This window comes from Denticeps clupeoides, unplaced genomic scaffold (assembly GCF_900700375.1).
Source record: "Denticeps clupeoides unplaced genomic scaffold, fDenClu1.1, whole genome shotgun sequence".
Taxonomy (NCBI): Eukaryota; Metazoa; Chordata; class Actinopteri; order Clupeiformes; family Denticipitidae; genus Denticeps; species Denticeps clupeoides.
This window is the reverse complement of record NW_021629693.1, coordinates 25,731-47,762: the sequence shown is the minus strand read 5'-3', so window position 1 is coordinate 47,762 and position 22,032 is coordinate 25,731. Positions and strand designations below refer to the sequence as shown.

The following is a 22,032-nucleotide window of genomic DNA, read 5'->3' as shown; positions in this document are numbered from 1 at the left end:
GTTCCCAGCCATCCCGAGTGTCACATTGGGTGACCATGCATGAGTGAATTCATACAGTGGTTACCCTGCACAGGGGCATGCCACGCCCCTGTCCACTTCCAAAATTCATCACCAGGCTCCGCATAATATGTGTGGCTCCACCAGTGAATGGAAAACAACCATTTTCTTCTCATTTACAAATTGAAATGATCTGATGGGCTTCCGTTCCTGAGTGTTTACTGTTCACATTCCAGCCAAATTCCTTGGTTCCTGGTCATGATCCAGGCAGTAAAAAAAAACGTGTGAGTGTCTCAGTATTGAAATTAGACTTCATTACTTTTATGTCTAAATTTGACCTAAAAACAAAAAAAACCCACAGTGAATGTTACAACCTAAAGCTAACCTAAACCTAGGTTGAGCTCAGGTGCATCCTGTTATAACCACGGACAAACATCTCTGGAAATGCAGGCTTCAATTTTATTGGTCATATACACAGTCATACACAGTACGATATGCAGTGAAATGCTTTAGCGACTGTACAGATCTCAGTATTGCAAATATTGCAAGTATCCAGTTACTGGTTTTTACTGCAGCAGTTACTGTGCAAACGGAAAAAGGCAGGGAAAACCATTATAGATCCCTCACACCATGGACACAGACTTCCTGATGGGAAGGACCCCCAACTATGAATACAATCTTTTTATTCACTCTGTTCTAGTTTCTATACAGAAGTCAGACAAGAAGAAGGTTACAAGTTCATCTAAATCTTCTCTAAAGAGGAAGGTGTTGAGCTGCCGTGTGAAGGTGCTCAGTGACTGAGCTGGAAGTTCATTCCACCACCGAGGGGCCAAGACGGAGAAGAGTCTAGATGAGCATATTCCACCTAAAAAGTCTGATATCTGTGTGAAGGAAGGAGTTCCTGTGGCGCTCAGTGGAGCATTTCAAAACTTGTTAGTCTATTGCTGAAAAACTCCTCTGCACTCCCCTCCATCAGCATCCTCTGCTCCGCCACAGTCTCCAGCGTGTCCAGTTTTACTCCCACCACGCTGCCAGCCTTCTTGATCAGCTACTTTCATGCTGTCCCCCAGCACACCACTGTGTAGAAGATGGCACTGGCCACTATGGAGAGCCCTCAGAGAGCCCCTGGGCATCACCGGTGGTTATGGTGTTGAAGAAGGGGGTAAGTGGCGCTTCTGTGTGGATTATAGAGAGCTGAGGGATGTCCAGGATGACCAGAGGAGGAAAGTAGGTAATTTTGTAATTTGTAATTTTTTCATCTGTTTTTGAAATAGGTCATTTTACTTTTACTCAAGTACATTTTGAGCCAAGTTCTTCCTCAGATTGACAAAGTTCCGTGGATGCAGAATGAAACGTCTCTACCTTAAAAAAAGAGAGAAAGTCCAGTTGCCGAGACTCAACTTTCAGACGCTATAAAAAAGTGCTGGTCCTTCAGCTGGTTAATTACCAGCCAATCAAAAAAAGACCAGGCCTACACAACAGCCAATCAGAGAACAGCAGTGTTGTTTCTGGGCAGAACGCAACAACCAATGAAAAGGCATCCGGGAATTCCTCACGTTATTCTGCTACTTGCGAGGGGGAAAAAGTACTGAAAGAATGTATTATGGAATAGTATCCTTTATTTTGTACTGAATTTAAAATGAATTTGGAGTAAACGTTGCTTAGTTACTTTACTTGATGTAAAATCCAATCCAGCAGTAGTTAGGCAGAATAACGTACAAACTATGTTCAGACCACCCCATACACACGAGGGTTCTAATCACTCCCATCTGACGCTCATTTGGCGTGGGTGATTCGAACCCTTTATATGTTGCTTTTCTCCCTCACTCTGTCGATGTTGGGCTGCTTTTCCTTTATTAAAATCCTCTTCTTTTCAGATGTTGAGCACAGCAAGACCTGGAACGGTGCGTCTTCCTCCCTGGAGATACCAGCTGCCTGGTGTCCAATGATGTAGATGAGGACGCGTAGATTGATCCGTGGCAGGGGGGGTGTTATGGATTTGACCGTCCGTCCCCCTCGAGTGCTGGGCAGCAGAGGTCCTTGGGACATGGGACAGTGATGAGGAAGAGTGCTTCTGCACCCACCAACCTCCCCAATCGCTCACGCCGCTCTTGTGGGTGGTGCCGCACTCACCACGTCGCCTATGGAACCTGCCCCCCCCTGCCGAACCCGGAAGTGGCAGAACCTTCAGCTATATGGGAATTGCGTCGCAACCAGCTGAACCGAGGGTCGCCGCCCGTGGGTCTTGGCATAGATTAGTAGAGTCCTTTATGTTTGTCCCCTCGCTCCCTTGTCCTGCATTATTGAGTGTTTTAGGCCATTGCGCTGGTGTCTCTTTTCCTTTATTAAAACAGGTTGAGCGTTTGAGCCTCCTTTGAACACCACGGCATGTCCGTGTTTTTATCATTTTAGTGTTATTCATTTCTCAGCGAAGATTTGATACATGACAGAAAATCAAATGTTATTTAGCCTATTTGGGGAGAGACTATTATAATGTGAGAATATCCCAGTCATCCTGTGTTAAGAAAATGTGACCTATAGACTGCTTGTTCAGTTAACAGGCTGTAAATGTTTAGGGTACAGACACTCGGCCTTGATGCTAATTATCCGGGTAATATTCAGCGGCCACGTTGTCATTGTGTCAGACAAGTTGTGAATTTGTTGTAACATTAAATCTTGAAGTGACGCGCTGAGCTCTTATGGATAGGGTTAACAATTTTTGGAAGATGCAAATGATTCCTGGGTGCCTTTTCATTGGTTGTTGCATTTTACCCATATTACTGTTATTTTCTGATTGGCTCTTTTTTTATTTGGTTAATAGATGACAGGAACAAGGCCTTGCTTGTTTCATAGTGAGGCGCTAATGTGCCGCGTTCTGAGAAATACTGGACACCGAAGCCCAATGACATTTACATTTTTTGTTGTCGCTAAAGCATATTAGCCTACATGATTTTTCAGCGCGAGGGTTTTTCAGGGTTCACTTGGGTTGTGGTGGAGCCGGGAAATTCCCCCACTCCCACATTACAAGGTAGTTCAGGTTCTGCATATTCGCTTGGTTCTCTATTTTACCCTATTTTACTGACAGGTAGTTCAAGTTCTGTATGATCGTACCCCACCCCCACGTGACCGGGCAGACCTGCGTGTAGAACTTGTGGAAGAGTGGAACCTCAGAACAACATCATGAGGCTGGTGAGGAGCACGAGACGTCGCTGTCAAGCTGTCATTGCGGCAAATGGTGGAAACAGCCGCTACTGACAATGTCCGTTTTTGGTATTTGGGGCTATCCCTGTTATTGTCCATTTTTGGGGTAATAAATATTAAACTAATGTAAATAGTGTTTCTTCTCATACATTTTTAGTAATATCAAAGGGAACGTTTTACTTATTTCCTTCAAATTCAGAGCAAATAGGAGAAGCACTCATGTAAATAACAATAACTTACTGTGAGTAGTGTGCACACATTACACATTTTTTAAATTGTTTGTAAAGTGTACATTTACACTCGTCTATACCTGTGGACCAGCCAGGTGCCACACCCATGTGAGTGACATTTAAACCGGCTCTCCTAACTTCGACCTCAAGAGCAAGACCAATCCTCACCTCTCTGTGTCCTCGTCCGTTCCGCTCTGCGCTTTGTGGTTTTTGGTCTGGTTCCCTGCAAACGCCGCGAAACAGCGCCACCTAGAGTCACCCAACGCGGTACAACCCCGGCGCGCTGATTTCAAATCATGACGTCACACGCCACGTCTCTTTATTTACACGTTTTCGCGGCCTTTTTAATGTCTTTATTCGAAGCGTCTTTGTTTTTTTAACACTTTTCTACAGATACTATTCGAGACGACTGACAGGATATGCGGTAGTTTAGTTGTAAATTATGAGTGACTGTTTCCTGTAATCACGTGTAAATTATGTAACCGAGTGAATTCCTGACATGTCACATATAAAGTTCACACACACACACCAATTTTATTGTATGTATATACAGATATTTTGAATTCTCCGACTATTTATTGTATAGTGAACTTCTTATATTACACTTATAATCAGGCAATAAAACTGGCAAAATGCACAAGACACTGCACAAATATAACCAATGACCAACCACTGGAACGAACTCCTAAATGGGGGCAGATGCATAAACTGCAGTCATCATTCATCCTGAATAGTGCGGTGACTTCCATATTTTCATTCATGCTCAAGGAAAACAGAATGACCATCTCTGAAATGATCTTGGCCTCCACATCTCTGGTGTGGACACCAAAGGTGCAGACAGTCCTGATCTTCTGTCTGTCTCCTGGTGAGAGCTGGCCACTCAGCATGGAGATGAGTGTGTTTAGCTGATGGACCTGCTTCTCGTTGTATTGCTTCATGGCATTCTAATCGCCTTCCTCCAGTCGGGCAAACTCCAACTCTACCTCCAATGCCCACCGTATCTGTGAAGACGTGAGAGCCACCTGGAATACACACAACACACATGCAACCCTTCATCAACATACATACAAACACGGATGCAAAGATCCCAATCCCAGATACACAGATACAGGGCTCAACAAAAAACCCAATCAATGATAACAAGAATGAATATGTCCATGATAATTATACACCTAGCACTGCTTAAAAAATGTAATAAACTAGTCCACACCGCTCCCTCAGGTCCTCTGGTGTGGGTAATAGTCCAGGTTTGTTTGTGACCTCAATAATATCGGGTGCTTTTTGAAGGTTGTCAGCCAGCTCTTTAAAATCTGTGTCGATGCATCTGGGGTCCTGTGTAAAAATGACACAGTTAATATGGGAAGAAAAACGTACGTAGAAACACAGAAGAGTGAAGAAATGAGGTTTGCACAGTCAGTTTATATCAAACATCGTGTTCTAACCTCAGCTAACTGGGAACAAATGTCAATGAATTTGCTCATCTGGTGGGACAAGGTCCTCTTTACCTCCAACCAAATGGAGATGACTGATTGAGCTGTGGAGAACCGCAGCTGCAAGTGTGAAGTCTGCTCTAGACTGTGAGCATTGTGTTTAAAGGTCACGAGAGGTTCTGAAGCTGTACTTGGTTCTCCTCCAAGGTCTCCATCAACTCCTCGTCGGCATTCAAAAGTTAAATCAATATGAATGCAGGTATATTTGAATTTAAATAAATGGCTGCCCAACTCAACCAGTGTGGTTTCTAATCCTCTAATGAGATAAAGAACACTGAAGTTGAACTCTGAAATAGTGTTGAAGATTTAACCATTTTTAAAAAAAGTGTTAATTTAACGTTGGAAAGTGTGGAGCTATACCTATGAACACGTCCATACTCTCCATTGAAGAGAAGGTCTCGGATCCGAGCAGATCTTCACTGTTCAAGTTCTCCGCCGTCAGCAGTTAGGATGCTGAGTTTGTGAATAAGGTGCGCACTGCATCGTGGGACCTGTAGTTTGTACCTTATCAGCGCCTCATATTGCCGGACCATGAGCGAGCGGCGTGGCAGCCTGAAGGACTCTGTCCTGAGTGCTGCTTTAAGTGGGCGCTGCGTCATGTGTAAACCAGTTAAATGGGCCAACGCACAGTACTTTACTGCACCCTGGTGGACAGCTCTCTGTCTCCAGCAGCTTCCCATCACAGTCTGGGAAAGCATGAATGGTTCACTTTATTTGGGTTTATATAGCTTTTTAAAAGGCTAAAAATCACTAATTCAGAGTAACATTAGAAGATTAGACACAACGCCGGTTGACTTACATTTTTACTATTTGGTCTCCTGTGTCGATTCAAAATGTTCAGAATTAATTCCAGCAAAAATACTTTTTGAGAAATAACATTTATTTTTGCATTCATACATTTGAATTAAACAACAACGTTTATTTCTTATAGAGCCCAAAATCACATACAGTATGTCTCAATGGGCTTTGACAGGCCCTACAGTTGACACCCCCCACACTTGACCCTTCTGCACACAAGATAAAACTCCACACAAAAAAACTGTAGGAGAGAGAAAAAAAAGAGAGGAAGAAACGTTGGGAAGGAGTGATAGAGAGAGGGACCCCCTTCCAGGGTAGAGTGAGCCTGCAAATGGTGTCAGTGCAGGGTTGGATATGATATAATGATAAGTCCTACAGTTGTAGGGTTGGAGAAGTCCAGGATGTATTCAGTGTCATGGTATAGATTACGTGTCCATAATGATGTTACTGGTCCATTTGAAGATCCCTATAGCTGTAGTTGTAATGGTGGTGGTGGCTGTGGTGACCCTCTGGTTTGTTTCATGGTATGTCCTTGTTAAGCAGTTGTCAGGAACCAGGATTTATCTGCTGGTCTCTTCACTGGGGTCTGCCAGTAGTCTGGGTGCTTGATTCCGTGTCTCGGAGAAAACAGACAGAAGCAGCAGCAGACGGTTGCACTGTACGACTGATACTGAAATCTGTGGTTATAATGGTATATTGGTGCTACAGGGGTCTGGTACCCTAACTAGGACAGCCTAACTGGTGAATTTAACTTTGTCTGTGTCTAACAGGGGGACTCTGTGATAAACTGGACTTTATAATTGACACTGCGTCAAAGTGAAGTGAAATGAGGGTCTAGGATTTTAACAAAAAGCCAGAGAAAACAGATAGGTTTTGAGATTGGATTTAAACACTGAGACTGTGTCTGAATCCCGGACACTGACAGGCAAGCCGTTCCACAACTGCGGAGCTCTATAGGAGAAGGATCTGCTCCCAGCTGTGACCTTCTGCACCTTTGGTACCAGTAGTGACCCCGCACCCATTGATCGAAGGGGGCGTGGCGGTTCGTAAGGAACCAAAAGTTCACTCAGGTACTGTGGGGCGAGACCATTTAGAGCTTTATAGGTTAAAAGTAGGATTTTGTAGTCAATCCTAAATTTGATGGGTAACCAGTGCAGTGATTGTAAGACTGGGGTGATGTGGTCAAATTTCCTGGTTCTGGTTAGAACTCTGGCTGCAGCATTCTGTACTAGCTGGAGTTACTCATGCACCTACTAGAGCATCCAGACAATAATGCATTGCAGTAATCTAACCTTGATGTAATAAATGCATGGACCAACTTTTCTGCATCATGCATTGAAATGATATTTCTTATTTTCGCAATATTTCTAAGGTGAAAGAATGCTATCCTAGTGACATTATCTACGTGCGAATTGAATGAGAGACCTGCATCAATGATGACACAGATCCTTCACTTCAATACTCGGTGAGATACAAAGGTTATCCAGGGTTATTGTGTAGTCAGCCAGTTTATGCCTGTTTGCGGATGATGTCGCCTAAAGGTAGCATGTATAGAGAAAAAAGTAACGGTCCTAGGACAGAACCTTGTGGAACACCAAACTCTACTTTACTATGTGAAGACGAAACACCATTGATGTCCACAAACTGATATCGGTTGGTCAAATATGATCTGAACCATTCAAGGGCTGTTCCCTTAATCCCAATAACATTCTCTAACCTGGCAAGGAGAATAGCGTGATCAATAGTGTCAAACGCTGCACTCAGATCAAGCAGGACAAGCAGCGAGATGCGTCCCTGATCAGAGGCCAACAGCAGGTCATTAACCACTTTAACCAGCGCTGTCTCAGTGCTATGATGAGATCTAAATCCTGATTGATATACTTCATGGATATTGTTACAGTCTAGGTATGCGCTCAGCTGCTGGGCTACAACTTTTTCTAAGATTTTTGATATGATTAAACCATCGTGGATGCAGGTGTAATGTACAATCTTTTATCTGACACAGTGTATGAACTACTTATGAATTATAAGATCAGATTTTTTTATTAGAAATCATTCATATCTTCGTTCTAATATGAACGCATGATGGTGATCATCAAACTTCTCTGTGAAGAGCTTTTGCGTCCAGAATAAAATGTGATCAACCAAAACGCTGGAATACATTTAAAGCGGCCGTTCCAAATCACCTTCGGCGGATTTGCTCCAATATACAAACGTTTTCTGCTACTGGAGGGCAGCTCCAGTCCCGTGTTGGGCCCTCAGAAAAAGAGACAGTTTAAAAATATAACTAGAAGCCAAAATTCCAGGGGAAATTTTGATGGGTCTGTCCGGGCATTGGTCACAGCTGCGGGCATGGAATTTGTAAAATGGGGCTTCTTTACTGTGGTACTGCAGTATCACTTCAAAGAAGTTTTATTTTACAAATCCGTTGTTTCTTTACGTTTGACGGTCTTTGCGTGGCGGTCTTTAACGTAAGACATGTTCTTTTTTGCCATTCTCAGCACAATAATAAATGGTCTGTCTTTCTGACAGACCCAATAATATAAAATAAATGTTTTTATTAGAACAGCTTTTTTTTTAAACACTGGCAGACTCCACAGTCTTATTAAATAAAAAAGGTGATGGCTGCGCTACCAATTCAAATCGGGCAGTTGTGGCCTAGCGAGTAAGGAAGTGGACCCGTAATCGGAGTGATGACAATCACTTCTTTTTTCACTAAATCGGCAAGGTCTTCTTTAACTTTAACTTTAATTCCACCGCTACATTCAACTCTGCGAGATTATCTGTGCGTAATTCACACATGTCACATGGGAATTATGCTGGGATCAGAGGAGATATCTCTGATCCCAGTAAAAATCACACGTGACATGTTCCCAGTATTCTCTTCTGTGCCTTCTGTCCTCTTCAGTTTCATTTAATGAACTGGAATCGAACTAAAGACTGTCCTGGAAGACGACGAGTTCTTCTTCATCTTCTCTGAAAACGATTGGTTCCATTTTCAGGATATTGATAAACTCCCTGTATTGAGGACATTGAAGGAGTTGCTGCATGGTGCGGAACTTCGGTGGTCCAGGACTTTTCCCAGTGAGGTACAGGAATCTGTCCTTTCCCAGTATCTGTATCCAAGTGTCCTGATGCTCCTCCAGCTTCTTTTTACATGATAATAAGTCAGACTGGTGAGTGAACATTAGCAAGACGTCCAACTGGGGAAAGAGCATTTCGCACGTATGATCACTGCAATAGTGAAACCAATAACCACAGTGCCACATATATCCCAGGACAAATTTAAAATACCATAATGGGTCACAGCCATAATTTAAAATTTCCATCAAATCCTGCATCTTGAAAGTATATCTTAGTATTTTGCTCAGTGACTTTGAGTAGGTTATGGCTCTGTCAAGACAATCATTGTCTGTTAATAAAGTAAACTATTCTACCTTTTTCATGATTGCTAGTATGTCACTGGGAGGTTGTTACAGTATTTTCATATATATCTTCCAAACATATTTACAGAATTCATCGTGTCCATAAATCATTGCAGGAAGAAGTTTATAACGGAATAAATAGTCTTCATAGGAATAATAGATAACTTTCTTTATCGGCTCTTTGTTTTTTAAAGATTCGTAAAATTTCATATTTTATTTATTAGCTTTTGTTAAAAGATTTTTTGTAGTAGTTTAAATAAATTAGCGTGAGACTTTGCCCACATTACTTGGCCATATAAAGAAGTTCTGAAATCTGTTCGGGTGTCAGGATTGACGGCAGCTGTGCTCAACACCAGTGGCCAATCCTGACGGCGCATAAATGCCGGATGTTTCCGCCCCTTCCAGGTCTCCGGCATTTTCGTGAACTTGACATTGTAAACGTGTAGGTGTTAGTATTTTCAGTTCTGGCAATCGCCACACGCCTGCGGGTTTGTTCGTGTTGTTCCCCTTTATTTCCCGTTTTTGGCCACCGGCGCATTTCTTTCTTTGTGTTTATTGTTTGTTATAATAAAAACCCCTCCCAGCATGTCAGACCTCTGCGCTTCCTTCCCCTGTAAGTCCGTAGTCGTGACATCTGACGGATGTTTAATCTTCGCCTGAGCAGAAAAAGAAAGTACGTCAATTAAATTCTTTTTTATTCTTTGTTCTTTTTGGTCTCTTCTTCTTTAGTTAGTTCTTTGTTATTTACTTTACTTTACTTTACTTTACTTTGCAGATGCGACTTACAAGACGACACCAGCAATTCTCATTCGGTTTCTGTAGATTTTGAGTTACAAAACTAAGAGCCCTGATAAGGAATAACTTGTCAGGAATAGAACATGCTGGGAATTGTTAAGTGCTGGACGAAGAGAATAGTCTGAGAGTCTTTGCAGTTGCTTACTTTGTCCTGGAAGTATCTGCTCTTTGCTGTAGTTACAGCAGCAGAGAAGGATTTCAGGAGAGATTGATACTTACTAAGTTGAAGCGGGCACTTGAATTTCCTCCACTGCCTTTCAGCTGCTCTAAGACATGTCCTGTGGCGGCGAACCTCGTCAGAGATCCACGGCGAGGGTGGTGAGAGGGCAGTCTCTCAAGGCGAGAGGTTAGTGTGGAGCAGAGGATGTCTGTGGCACAGTCAGGGTCATGAATAGAGAGGATTTCTGGGGGGGAAAGCTCAGAGGAAGCAACAGAAGACAGTCGAGTAGGGGAGAGGGTGCAGAGATTGCGGCGAAAAAATGTTGTGATGCAAAAAGTCAGCATTTTAGAGCCTGCGACAACAGCTCATTTAATCATTTTTATAATCTTTACAATAATTTGTTAAACTAGATAACAATACACTTCCAGCCTTATGCACCTCCTAACAATTGCACATCTCTGCTCTTTTTGCACATTTCTGCTGATTTTTGAGGATATCCAGCATATCCTCTTACAAGCAACATCTTACATGATGTTGTCCTGTTTGTCCTTGTTCATTGTACAGAAAAGTTCTACTTTTCTACTATAGAGATGTGGGGACGTTTAGTGTGTATATTCTTTCTTCTACCAAAACGTAATTTGCATAAGGAAAAATAATGAGAGGAAAAGGAAAGGGTCATTTTCAAAATTTTATGGTATTTGCTGTGTTGTATATTCATGTGATCTCTTCGTCAAAAAAAAAATTAACAAAAAAATTCTTTATATAAATTCTTTTTCTATTAAAAAATTCTTTACAGTACAAAATACTAATTTCTAAACATATTTATGTTACATATGTTAAAACAAGAAAAACCAGAAATTTCTTTTTCAAAACATGTTGTCTGTCTCAGAAGAGTGTCCCACCTGTCCTGTGTGCCATGATATCTTTAAGGATCCTCTGATTCTGTCCTGTAGTCACAGCATCTGTAAAGTTTGTCTGCAGCATTTCTGTGAGAGTAAAGGATCTCCAGAATGTCCAGTCTGTAATAGAAGGAACACAACAGAAGATCCTCCTCTTAATCTTGCTTTAAAGAACCCGTGTGAGACCTTCTCAGTAGGAAGAAGTCACTCTCCTGTGACTCTGAATCCCATCACAGCTCACCCAGCACTCGTCCTGTCTGAAGATCTGACCAGTGTGAGAATCAGTGACGAGAAACAGAATCTTCCTGATAATTCAGAGAGATTTAATAACATCTACGCTGTTCTGGGCTCTGAGGGCTTCAACTCAGGGACTCACTGCTGGGATGTTGATGTCGAGAAAAATTCATTTTGGATACTGGGTGTCATGAGAGAATCTGCAAGGAGGAAGGGGAACATTTACAGCAGGAGTGGAATCTGGTACATGTCTTATTTTTTGGGTAAATATTATGCATGTTCTACACCGAATCCAGATTCTCTCCTCGGTGTTGAGAAGAAGTGGCAGAAGATCAGAGTGACGCTGGACTGGGACAGAGGAAAGTTGTCGTTCTCTGATGCTGATAATAACACACATATACACACTCTCACACACACTTTCACTGAGAGAGTCTTTCCCTACTTTTTTACTTGCTGTAAAAATCCTCCTCTGAGGATCTTACCAGTGAAGGTTTGTGTATCAGTAGAACAGCAGAGCTGTTCTGGGGCTAACTCATGTACCACCTCCCTTTAAGAGGAAGATGTGGTGCTGTCCTACACTGACCACTGAGAATCTGTCATGATGACTGTCATGACTACATAGACCACTGTAACAACAAACATTTGTAAACATTGAAATAAATAAACAAACAAGTAAATAAACAAATAAATGAACATGCTCGTGAACTTACTAACGGTGGGAGTTCTCTTGCGAGTCTCCCCCCATGCGCATGGTTAATTAAACTTGGATAAATTCAATTGACTTTCTTTGCAGCTCCCCAGACGGGAAAATTCCCACCACAACTTTCCTTCTGGGCCCTGGCTGCATGGTCCCGGGTTCCACCCTGGTCTCCTGGAACCAAAAATGTATCTTCATGTTTCCAGTAGTCACGTCCTCGATTAGGGGAAGTGAGTTACGTGACAGTGCTCCAAAACATTGTCACGTTACACGGTGTCTTTATTTACAGTCAGGTCAGAGGGGTCAACTAGTTGGACAGAACGAATGTGTTACCGAGGCTACTCTATCTACACTACAAATGATCCCTTTTTTGTTAACCAACAAGGTCATGAAGGTTCTGGAGGGTTGCCTAAGCTCCTGTATTTGGAACTTAAAATGGCTAAATTGCAGCCAATTGTCGTGTGAAATTGTGCGAATGCGTCCTCCTTTATCGCCATGTCCAGCCCACCCGTGACAATGACATATATATGTGCAACAAGGAGCAACATTATTACCACTCATGCACCAGATTTTTGTATGTTGATATATTTCATTTATGAATTATTGATATGATTATTGAATATATTGATATGAATATGAATATATTGATATATGAATATGTCTCTGTCACGGGTGGGCTGGACATGGCATGAAGGAGGACGCATTCGCGACAGGGGTTTAATACAGACTACACACGAGACAAGGGAACATTAACACGCACAATGACCCGACGCGAACAGACACGAACAGGATAGTTTTATACATTTATATAAACAGACAGCAGGTGAACACGATCAGGGAACATTACACAGGACGAACATGAAACTCCGGATCCGGAGTAATCCCTGCCGGTCCGGATCATGACAGTCTCCTTGTCTTGTCCCTTAGGCCGTGTGATCCTGCATTGTTAACAAGCGGGACCGTGAAGATTTCGCAGTTTAACACACTCACCTTTCACCTTTTGTGTGAATTGCCCTGAACTTGCAGTCAAATATAAGTCTAAGAATCTCTGCAAATGTCAACCCTATTATTAATACTGTTATTAATGCATTCGGTAGTGTTACTTATTCCTTTTTCTTCCTCCCCAGCGTTATTCCAGAATATCCCACTTTCTGAAGATGTCTACTGCCAACCAGCTAGGACCCGATCGGGACTTTTCTACATTCTTCCTTTTCAGAAGGTCATTTTGCTTGGGCCTGTGTCAGTACGTACACTGATGATGCTTCTGTACCTCTGCTGACTGCAACATCTGACCTGTTTTAGGCCACCTGGTAAGCTGGGATGGGACAATTTGGGCTACAAATTCTCCCCGAATGCTGGCCAGTAGTCACTTTTGGGGTCGCCTCGGCCAGACGCCCTGCTCCCGGCTCTCCTTCTGCTGCTGCCGCCACCGCCCCCTTGTCTAGTCCACTGTCCCTTGGACTTGGCCGATGAACCACATCCTCTAGATATGGTACCAGCCGGTCCCGGTGAAGCACCATTTGTTTGTTTGCCATTGTCTTCACCCGATAAACCACATCTGACAGCCGTGTAAGCACCACACATGGTCCCTCCCAGCTCAATGTTAGCTTCGGGCAACACCCTCTCCTTCGTTTTGGGTTGTACACCCACACTCGCTCACCCGGCTGGAACCCACGTCCCTTGGCTCGGAGGTCATAGGCTCTTTTCTGCCTGACCCCGGCCTGCCTCAGATGTTCGTAGGCTAACTCATGTACCACCTCCATCCGCTGTTGTTCAGCCACCACGTAATCCAAACAGCGTGTCATCCGGAGGCCGCCCACACATCAGGTCAGTTGGTGTCAGCAGCTCCCTGCCCATCATGATGGCAGCCGGGGTGCACCCTGTTGAATCCTGTACCTCGCTCCGGTATGTCAGTGGTAACAATGGCACATGCTCATCCCAATCCTGCTGGTGCTGGCCGGTGAGCATGGCCAGCTGAGTAGCCGGGGTCCTGTTGAACCTCTCGACCAACCCGTCGCTCTGAGGGTGGAGTGGCGTTGTCCTGGTCTTGGAAATCCCCAAGCGGCCACACAGCTCTGACACCAGGCGGGACTCAAAGTTACGTCCTTGGTCGCTGTGTAGCTCCCGTGGGATGCTGAATCGACAAAACATCCCCTCCATCAGGCAATCCATCACTGTGACCACTTCCTGGCTTCTGGCCACTTAGTAAAGTAGTCCATTACAACCAAAACGTATCTATTTCCTCGCCTAGTGGTCGGAAAGGGCCCCAGCACATCCATGGCTACTCTCTCCATTGGTGCCCCCGCTTGTAACTGTTGAAGGGATGCCCTTGACTGGCTCAGTGGCCCTTTCTTGGCTGTGCAGACATCACAGCGTTTGCAGAACCATTCCACGTCTCTACGGCTTCCTTCCCAGAAGAACCTCTCCGCCAGCCATCGCCAGGTCTTAGTGATGCCAAAGTGTCCCGCGCCACTCAAGCCATACACCAGTTGGAGAGCCAGGGTGCGCATTCCTCTAGGCACCACCAGCTGCAGCACCTCACGAGCCCCCGTTGCACGGCTCCACTTCCGGTAGAGCACACCCTCTTTCAGCTGCAGGGCGTCCCACATAGCCTCCATACTTTTTGTTGCCCCGGCTTGCGGCGCCAGTTCCTCCAACCAATCTCCTTCCACCCCAGCACTGGCCCGATGATGGGGTCCTCTCGCTGGGCCTGCTGCACCCTGGCTGGCTGCCAAGGATCGGTGGCCTCTAGAATAGTGGTGGCCCTCACTTCGCTCTTCTCCCCCTCCTTCTCTATCCGTAGTCGAAAGTCCACGCCCAGCAGGTATGGTCTAATGTGTCTCAACCCCCTCCACCAGGGCCAGCAGCTGCTCCCGCCGAGTTACACAGTAGTTCCGCTCAGGATGCTGAGGGCGCAGCTGAAGTAGGCAATACTTTCGCTCCCCCTCATTGTACTGCTGCGATAATACTGCGCCCAGTCCTGCTTCACTCGCATCCGTGTCCAGGATGAAACCCCTCGCTGGGTCAGGAAGTGCCGACACCAGTGCTGCCTTCAGCTGGTTGAAGGTGGCTTGGCACTCATCGGTCCACCTGAAACGCTGACCTTTTTCAGTAATACGATGCAGAGGACGAGCAATGCTGGCAAACCCTTTGATGAAGCATCAGCAGTAGGAGGCTAATCCTAAAAAACTGCGCACCTGCCGCATGGTTGTCGGTACCGGCCAACCTCGAACGGTCTCCACCTTCGCTGGGTCAGTGCGTATTCCCCCAGACCCCACTACATGTCCCAGGAACTCTGTTTCCCGGCAAATCAGCTTGCACTTCTTGGGGTTTAGCGAGAGTTGTGCCTGCTCCACTCGCTGGAACACCAACCTCAAGTTCGCCAGTGCCGTCCCATAGGCAGTCGCATGCACCAAGAGGTCATCCAGGTACACGATGCAGGTGGAAGGTGGTACTGCCTCCAGGACCCTCTCCATTAACCTCTCAAAAGTAGCCGGGCTGTTACTAAGGCCTAAGGGCCTCACCACAAACTCGTAGAGGCCTCGGCCTACCGTGAAGGCCGTCTTCTGGCGCGCCTCCGGGGCCAATGGCACCTGCCAGTAGCCAGAATATGGGGGATCAAGTGATGGGGGGATCAAGTGAATATGGGGGTCAAGTGAGCTGAACCAGGTGGATTGGGAAAGGCTGTCCAGGGCCTCATCAATGCGGGGAAGTGGGTACGAGTCCTTCTTTGTCACCGCATTCAGCCGTCTATAGTCTACACAGAAACACACTGACCCATCTTTTTTCTTTACCAGTACCACCGGTGAAGCCCAAGGGCTTTGGGATGGCTGAATGATGCCCGCTGCCAACATCTCCTTAATCTTGTTGTCTGCCTCCTCCCTCAGTGACAGTGGGAGGCACCACGCTCTCTGCCGGATGGGTACCACATCCCCCATATTCATTCCATGCTCCGCCAAGCTTGTACGGTTGCAGCCTCTATCGTTCACCGCAAACAGATGACTAAACTCATAGACAAGAACCTTCAATCCAGCCAGTTCTTCTGGTTCCAGCCCCTCCGAGCTCTGCTCTAACAGTTGGGAGAGGGCCTCTCTGAGCTCCGGCTCTAAGTCACCCCATCCGTCATCTGGCCTTGCAAGCTTCCCTTCCCCAGCCTGTGTTCTTGTGGTCCTGCTAGCAGGGCCAATGTATCCCTGCACTGTTTTTACGCTCTCGCTCCAGCCCGCCACTGACGCTGTCAACTCAAACTGCCGCTTGTATGCGACTTACAATCAGTAGTTACAGGGACAGTCTCCCTGGAGCAACTTAGGGTTAAGTGTCTTGCTCAGGGACACAATGGTAGTAAGCGGGATTCGAACCCGGGTCTTCTGGTTCATAGGCGAGTGTGTTACCCACTAGGCTACTACCACCCCGTTTCATGTTTCTTCTGCACCCACAACCCAAAACGTCAGTTGCAGCCAAGTTACATTTACATTTACATTTACAGCATTTACCAGACGCCCTTATCCAGAGCGACTTACAATCAGTAGTTACAGGGACAGTCCCCCCCTGAAGCAACTTAATGTTAAGTGTCTTGCTCAGGGACACAATGGTAGTAAGTGGGATTTGAACCCGGGTCTTCTGGTTCACAGGCGAGTGTCTTACCCACTAGGCTACTACCACCAAGTTCTGAGTCCTGCCTCTCAGGGTGGAGATGAACTCTGGAAAGGTGTTTCTGTGTAACACAAATGGAAATTAAAACAGGAACTTGACAAGAGAAACGATCCTGTTTATGGTCAATTTAAATAATTTTTTACATTTTCATCTTCAAATTATGCCTGAAAGCATAATCACATGTTCTTACAATTAACACTTTACAGGCAGATCAAATATGGCACTAAATGACATTACAAAGCAGACTGGGCATTGGGTACATAATGAAAATGAGTCTGTATGAATAAACAGTTAAATAAATGTACAGCCTGGATGTTACTCAACACAGAATACAATATACAACAGTGCTTCCATCCCATGTTCTGGTCTAAGACGTAACCCCCTCAGGGTGTTAGTGGTACAGAAGCGCCTCCAACAATCGTCACCACAATAAACTTCAGTCCTGGATTGAAGAAAGAATGAACTGCCCGGCTGAAACAGACCTTTTAAGCCTCTGAAAACAGCAGATGAAGTGATAATCAGCGCGGCCACGCTGAGTCTGATGTTCTGCGAGTGACCTCCTCCAGGCCTGTCCACCCATTGCGCTCCAGCACCTGCAATCAGAAGAGCGTCCAGGACGTTCTAGGACACCAGCGGACATCTGCATGCCAGACAGAGGGATGTAAGGTCCACTGAAGATGTAGACCATGTCTTTAGGCACTCGCAGGTCGTACTCTTCATCTGACTTTGGCACCTTCACCGGCACACAGGCGGCGTCCGTCAGTTTAATCCTGCAGAAAACCAAACAGCCTTACCAGCGACAGCTTCGTCTTCAAATCTCGGAACCCCGACACCGTAACTCTGAGAGGAGAAGCGGGGGCAACAAGAGGTGAAAAGCTACTCAATTCTCCAGAAGCTACAGGATCCCTCACCTGAAGATACTGAGATTTCAGAGCACGGTACTCTTTGGGGAGGAGCCCTGGCGGAAGAACAGATGAAGATTAAAACGCCTCTCCTCACCTGGAATCACCCACCCAGACCAGGAACCGACTCACTGTTCTCTGTCAGGGACAGCGGACACAGGAGCCTCAGGCTCTCAATCATCGATACCTTCAGGCAGTGGCAGTTGAAGTTCTGAGCACAGTTGCTCGAGATCTTTGTTGAAGGACTCTATACTTTACTTTACTTTATTTAGCAGACGCTTTTATCCAAAGCGACTTACAAGAGGAAGACACCAGCAATTCTCGTTCGATTTCTATAGAATATTGAGTTTACAAACTAAGAGCCCTGATAAGGCTTAGACTTGTCAGTGAAGAGCATGTTCAGAGATTGTTAAGTGCTAGACGAAGAAAAATTATAATGTATTTATACATTTTTGTATTTGGTCGTGTATTTGGTCGTTGTCTTCCTCAGCGCCTCCTGCTCCTCAATCACCCTGTCCAGCGGTTCCTGCAGGGAACACGTTCACGTTTTCTCCGCCACTCACCTGAAAGTTGATCTTCACCTCGTTCGACGCTGGTCTTCTGGGATTCCAATCTCCTCCCAGATGTCTTTCATCTTGCGGAGAACCTCGTTCAGGCAGATTCTGCAGCAAGCAGCTCACTGACGAGCCGCTGAATCCTGATGGTTCCTACAGTGTTCCATTTTCAGCAGCTCCTGGAAGTCCTGAAGTCCTGAAGCTCCTCCTGGAGCTCGCGCCACGACTCGTAGGCCATCTGAAAGGAAGCATGGAGAGTCGACTACATGACCTTTCACCGACCTGCACGTGGAATTCTGAACTGGAAGCAGCGGCGAAGGTGAATGTAGCCGCCAAATGTTGTACAGTTAAAGGTTGTAATATCCTGGGTGGAACACAGGGTGGCGCATGCAGGTATTCAGGTATAAAGGTGGCACAAACTATGTTGTTGGCAGGTGTTTGACCCGCAAGTGCAAAGGGTTTTTTGACCGCTTGCACGTACGCTACGCCAATGCTTACTGGACTGTTTGCTGTACTTCCAACTGCTAACTGGTGATATCTGCTATGTGCTTTGGAATAAATGTACATTGTGGTATTAGCTATCGAGATTCATTTACTTGTGTAGCATAGAACGGAACCAAAGAGTATAGCAAAGTTACATCAAGCGCGTCAGCCAGGCCACGTCCCGTGTCAGGCACCTCAGTAGTTCGGTAAAAGACCAAACTCCTTTAATAGTGAAAATAAAGCTTGTCAGTAAAAAGGAGGCGAAACAGAAACGTGTAGGGTTGATTATGAGACCGTGGCACATCACCGTACACCTTGGAAAACGGTCCGTAAAGAGAGTGCAGCAGATGCAGGGCGTTTCCCGCCGTCTCCACCCAATGCTGGTCTCCTTCCTGAACACAAGGATCACATGACCCACAACTCCACCCCACTGAACAGCAACAGCGCTCACCAACGTGTAGGATGCATAGTAGGATGCAGTGTCATACCTGTCCCAGCAGGTAGATGAGCTGGTGCCTCGCCAGCCTCTTCGGGCGGGTCGGGGGCATCTCTCCAGCCGGGTTGTGCCATGGAGAGTAAAGTGGCACGGCAGACTCCTCACTCCACACTCACACACCTTTGTAATTTCCGCCCCTTTATTCTATTATATTTTTCTATTTTCTTGCTCTATTTACTACATTCATGTCTGCACTGATGTAGCTGCTTTTAATCTCAATGTACATGCGTATAATGACAATTAAAGGCGTTCTATTCTGTTCTAGTCTATTCTATTGCACATAGAGAATGCTGTTCAGTTCTGTCCTGTCTTGATGTCGTAATTATTCTTTTGGTTTGAATGAGAAGATGCGATTCTTTACCCCACGACAGTATTCGGGGTGTGAGACATGGCATGTTGGGCTGCTGCCAGTGACGTACCGGGCCTTCGGGGCGTGTTTCGAGCAGTGTAGGGGGCGTTTCCACGAAGCGCGTATCGAGGCTTGCTACGTTTAGGGGAGGAGCCTCGCTGCCGGCTGTACCACGTGACTGCTCTGGGAAGCGGTTCAGTTTTTGCTGAGGTTTGAGGCAATATAAACCCCTCAGGCTCCAGTCAAAATGTGGAGTTTTTATGGAGAGTTGCGGTCAGTTCGGATGGAGTTTTAATAGTTTGGAGAGCGTTTATATAGTTTGGAGATCCTTTGGAGAGGCAAAAAGGACCATATCCCAATTTGTAAAATCTTGCTCTCGCATTTTTTTTCTGTGCTGTGAAAGGGTGTTTTTAAAGGCCAGAGAGGTTGTCAAAAAAAAGGAATCGCTTAAATCCAAAAACAGTTTGTGTGAAAGTGTTATTTCTGAATAAAAATGTATAAAAATTCCCCTGTTCTGTACATTACTGTCCAAGTTGCATGACTTGCCATATCATATAATACTGCCATTTTGTGAAAATATTCACACAGAATACACTCAAATAGTATTTTATTATACACATATGTGTATGTGTATATACATATACGTGGTTTGTAATTATACACCTGGCCAGTACGTGGTGTCGAGTGCACATGAAGCTTCGAGAAATGGACCCTTTTCTCGAACCGTTTGGCTCAAGTGGGGCGATGCCTCATGAGGCTTCATCCCACCATCACTAGCTGCTGGCCAGCTCTGCACTGCCAAGATACGTGACATTTGTGGTGACACATATTCGAATGGAGGAATTATTTTGCTCTTCGAACAGCAAATGACGAGATGACACCAAGAGATTTGCTTTCCCATGTGTATTCTGCATAAAAAGCAAATTCGCGTCAGAACATGGAGTCTCCTTCCTGCACCGCTCTCTCAAGCCCACGCCATGTGTTCAAGAGAACTGAATAATAACTTTACACAAATACAACTTATAATGCAAAAAAGAAAGGTCGCATCAGAACATCGCGTCACATCGCCTCTGTAAAAAAGACCGTGTGGTGAGGGGTATGTAGAAAAACTCTTTCTCCCTCCACACAAAGCACTGTATTCAAACCACTCCAACTTGATGTTACCTGGCAGAAAGAGGCATGGCACAACTCTAAATTAGAGTTTCTAATTTATTAACACCAGTAAATAAATATTGTAGTTACATGTGAATATTGAATGTAAAAAGGTACCAAGGTTACAGAGAAAACAAAAATGAGAAGAAAGAGTAAAGGGGGAGAGAGAGAGGGAAAGAGGCAGAGCCATGGGAAGAAATAAGATGATAGAGCAGGCTCAAAACCAGAAGATCCGGTTTCGATGGAAAGACAGCTGGGAAAAGAAAAGAAAAGAAAAGAAAAAGAGTCCCTTCCCCACATGTGAGCAGACCTTTATACCCCTGGCCTACAGGAAGTTGTCACTGGCCTACAGGAAGTTGTCACAGACCAATCAGAACCTGTTGTTTCTGATGTCACGCCCCCGGTGCCTCCCATCTGGGGAAGACAAAGAAAGTGGGCGGTCCTGACAGCCTACACCTCACACATTGCCATCTCACAAAAGGCATGAAAAACAGAGGTGTTGAATCTTCATGCACAACAATGGGCACAGGAATGTCACATTTCTATGCAAGACAAAAGCATGGTGCTGCGACGGCCAACCTTACTCTACAATATAAAGTAATCTAAGAACATGCACATACAGAATATTCCTAATATGTACATCATTAATAATTAAAATAAGTAACATTCTGCGTACCACGTACCTCTTACAGCCCACGCCACGTGTCCAAGAGAACGGAACCAGGTCTCAGACCCACTTACCCAAGGGCACGACCGCTACCAATCAAGTTTCATAACTCACATAACTTTTCACAATAACCATAAATTGAACAAACCAAAACTACAGAAACACTAACACACTTAAACATTCTACAATTACACACCCGGATTGTCATTATAATTCCCTCACCCACAGCAGAATACAGGTAACCAAAATAAAAGACTTATAAGGAAATAAAAGACACAGAGCACACATTTAGAGAAATATACTTATAAATCTAGAGTAACCGCATCACTCCGGAACACGAGCAACACACCAAACCCGGACAACGCGTCTCCTTCTCTCCGGACAACAGGCTTCCCTGGCCGGCTTGCTGGCAGCATGGTGGCACGTTTGGATGAAATCGCGGTGCTAAAGGCGATGGGATGAGCGGAGTCCCGCCCTGGTGAAGAGCGATGATCAGCGGGACAGCTCCTCCGTCCCTGCCGGAACCTCCAGACAAAGACGCTCTTAACGCTGGGACTGTGGCCATCTCAGCCTGGCGATCTATGAAGTTCAGCAAATCAGCAAATTTTGCTCTCCTGCCTTCCCCTTCTTTAATCTTGTAAGCATCAATGCACCAGTTTCTTTCATTTTGTAGGGTTGTTTGCATATCACTATCCGTAGATTTGTAGGATTATCCATCTCCTCCAAAAATTCAATGTCCTCCATGGAATTGCATATGCATTTAATGCCTTTCCATCATCGGTCTTCACCTGTGGCCATTTGAGGGCTTTGTTGATGTATGTACTGGCAAACCGTAGCTCATCCCCATAAT

At 45.2% G+C, this 22,032-nt stretch overlaps 1 pseudogene; it reads right to left on the bottom strand.

Annotated features, from left to right (window-relative positions):
• Nucleotides 1-13,699: 13,699 nt before the first annotated feature.
• On the bottom strand, nt 13,700-17,662 carry LOC114771744 (uncharacterized; annotated as a pseudogene).
• Between the last annotated feature and the right edge of the window lie 4,370 nt (nt 17,663-22,032).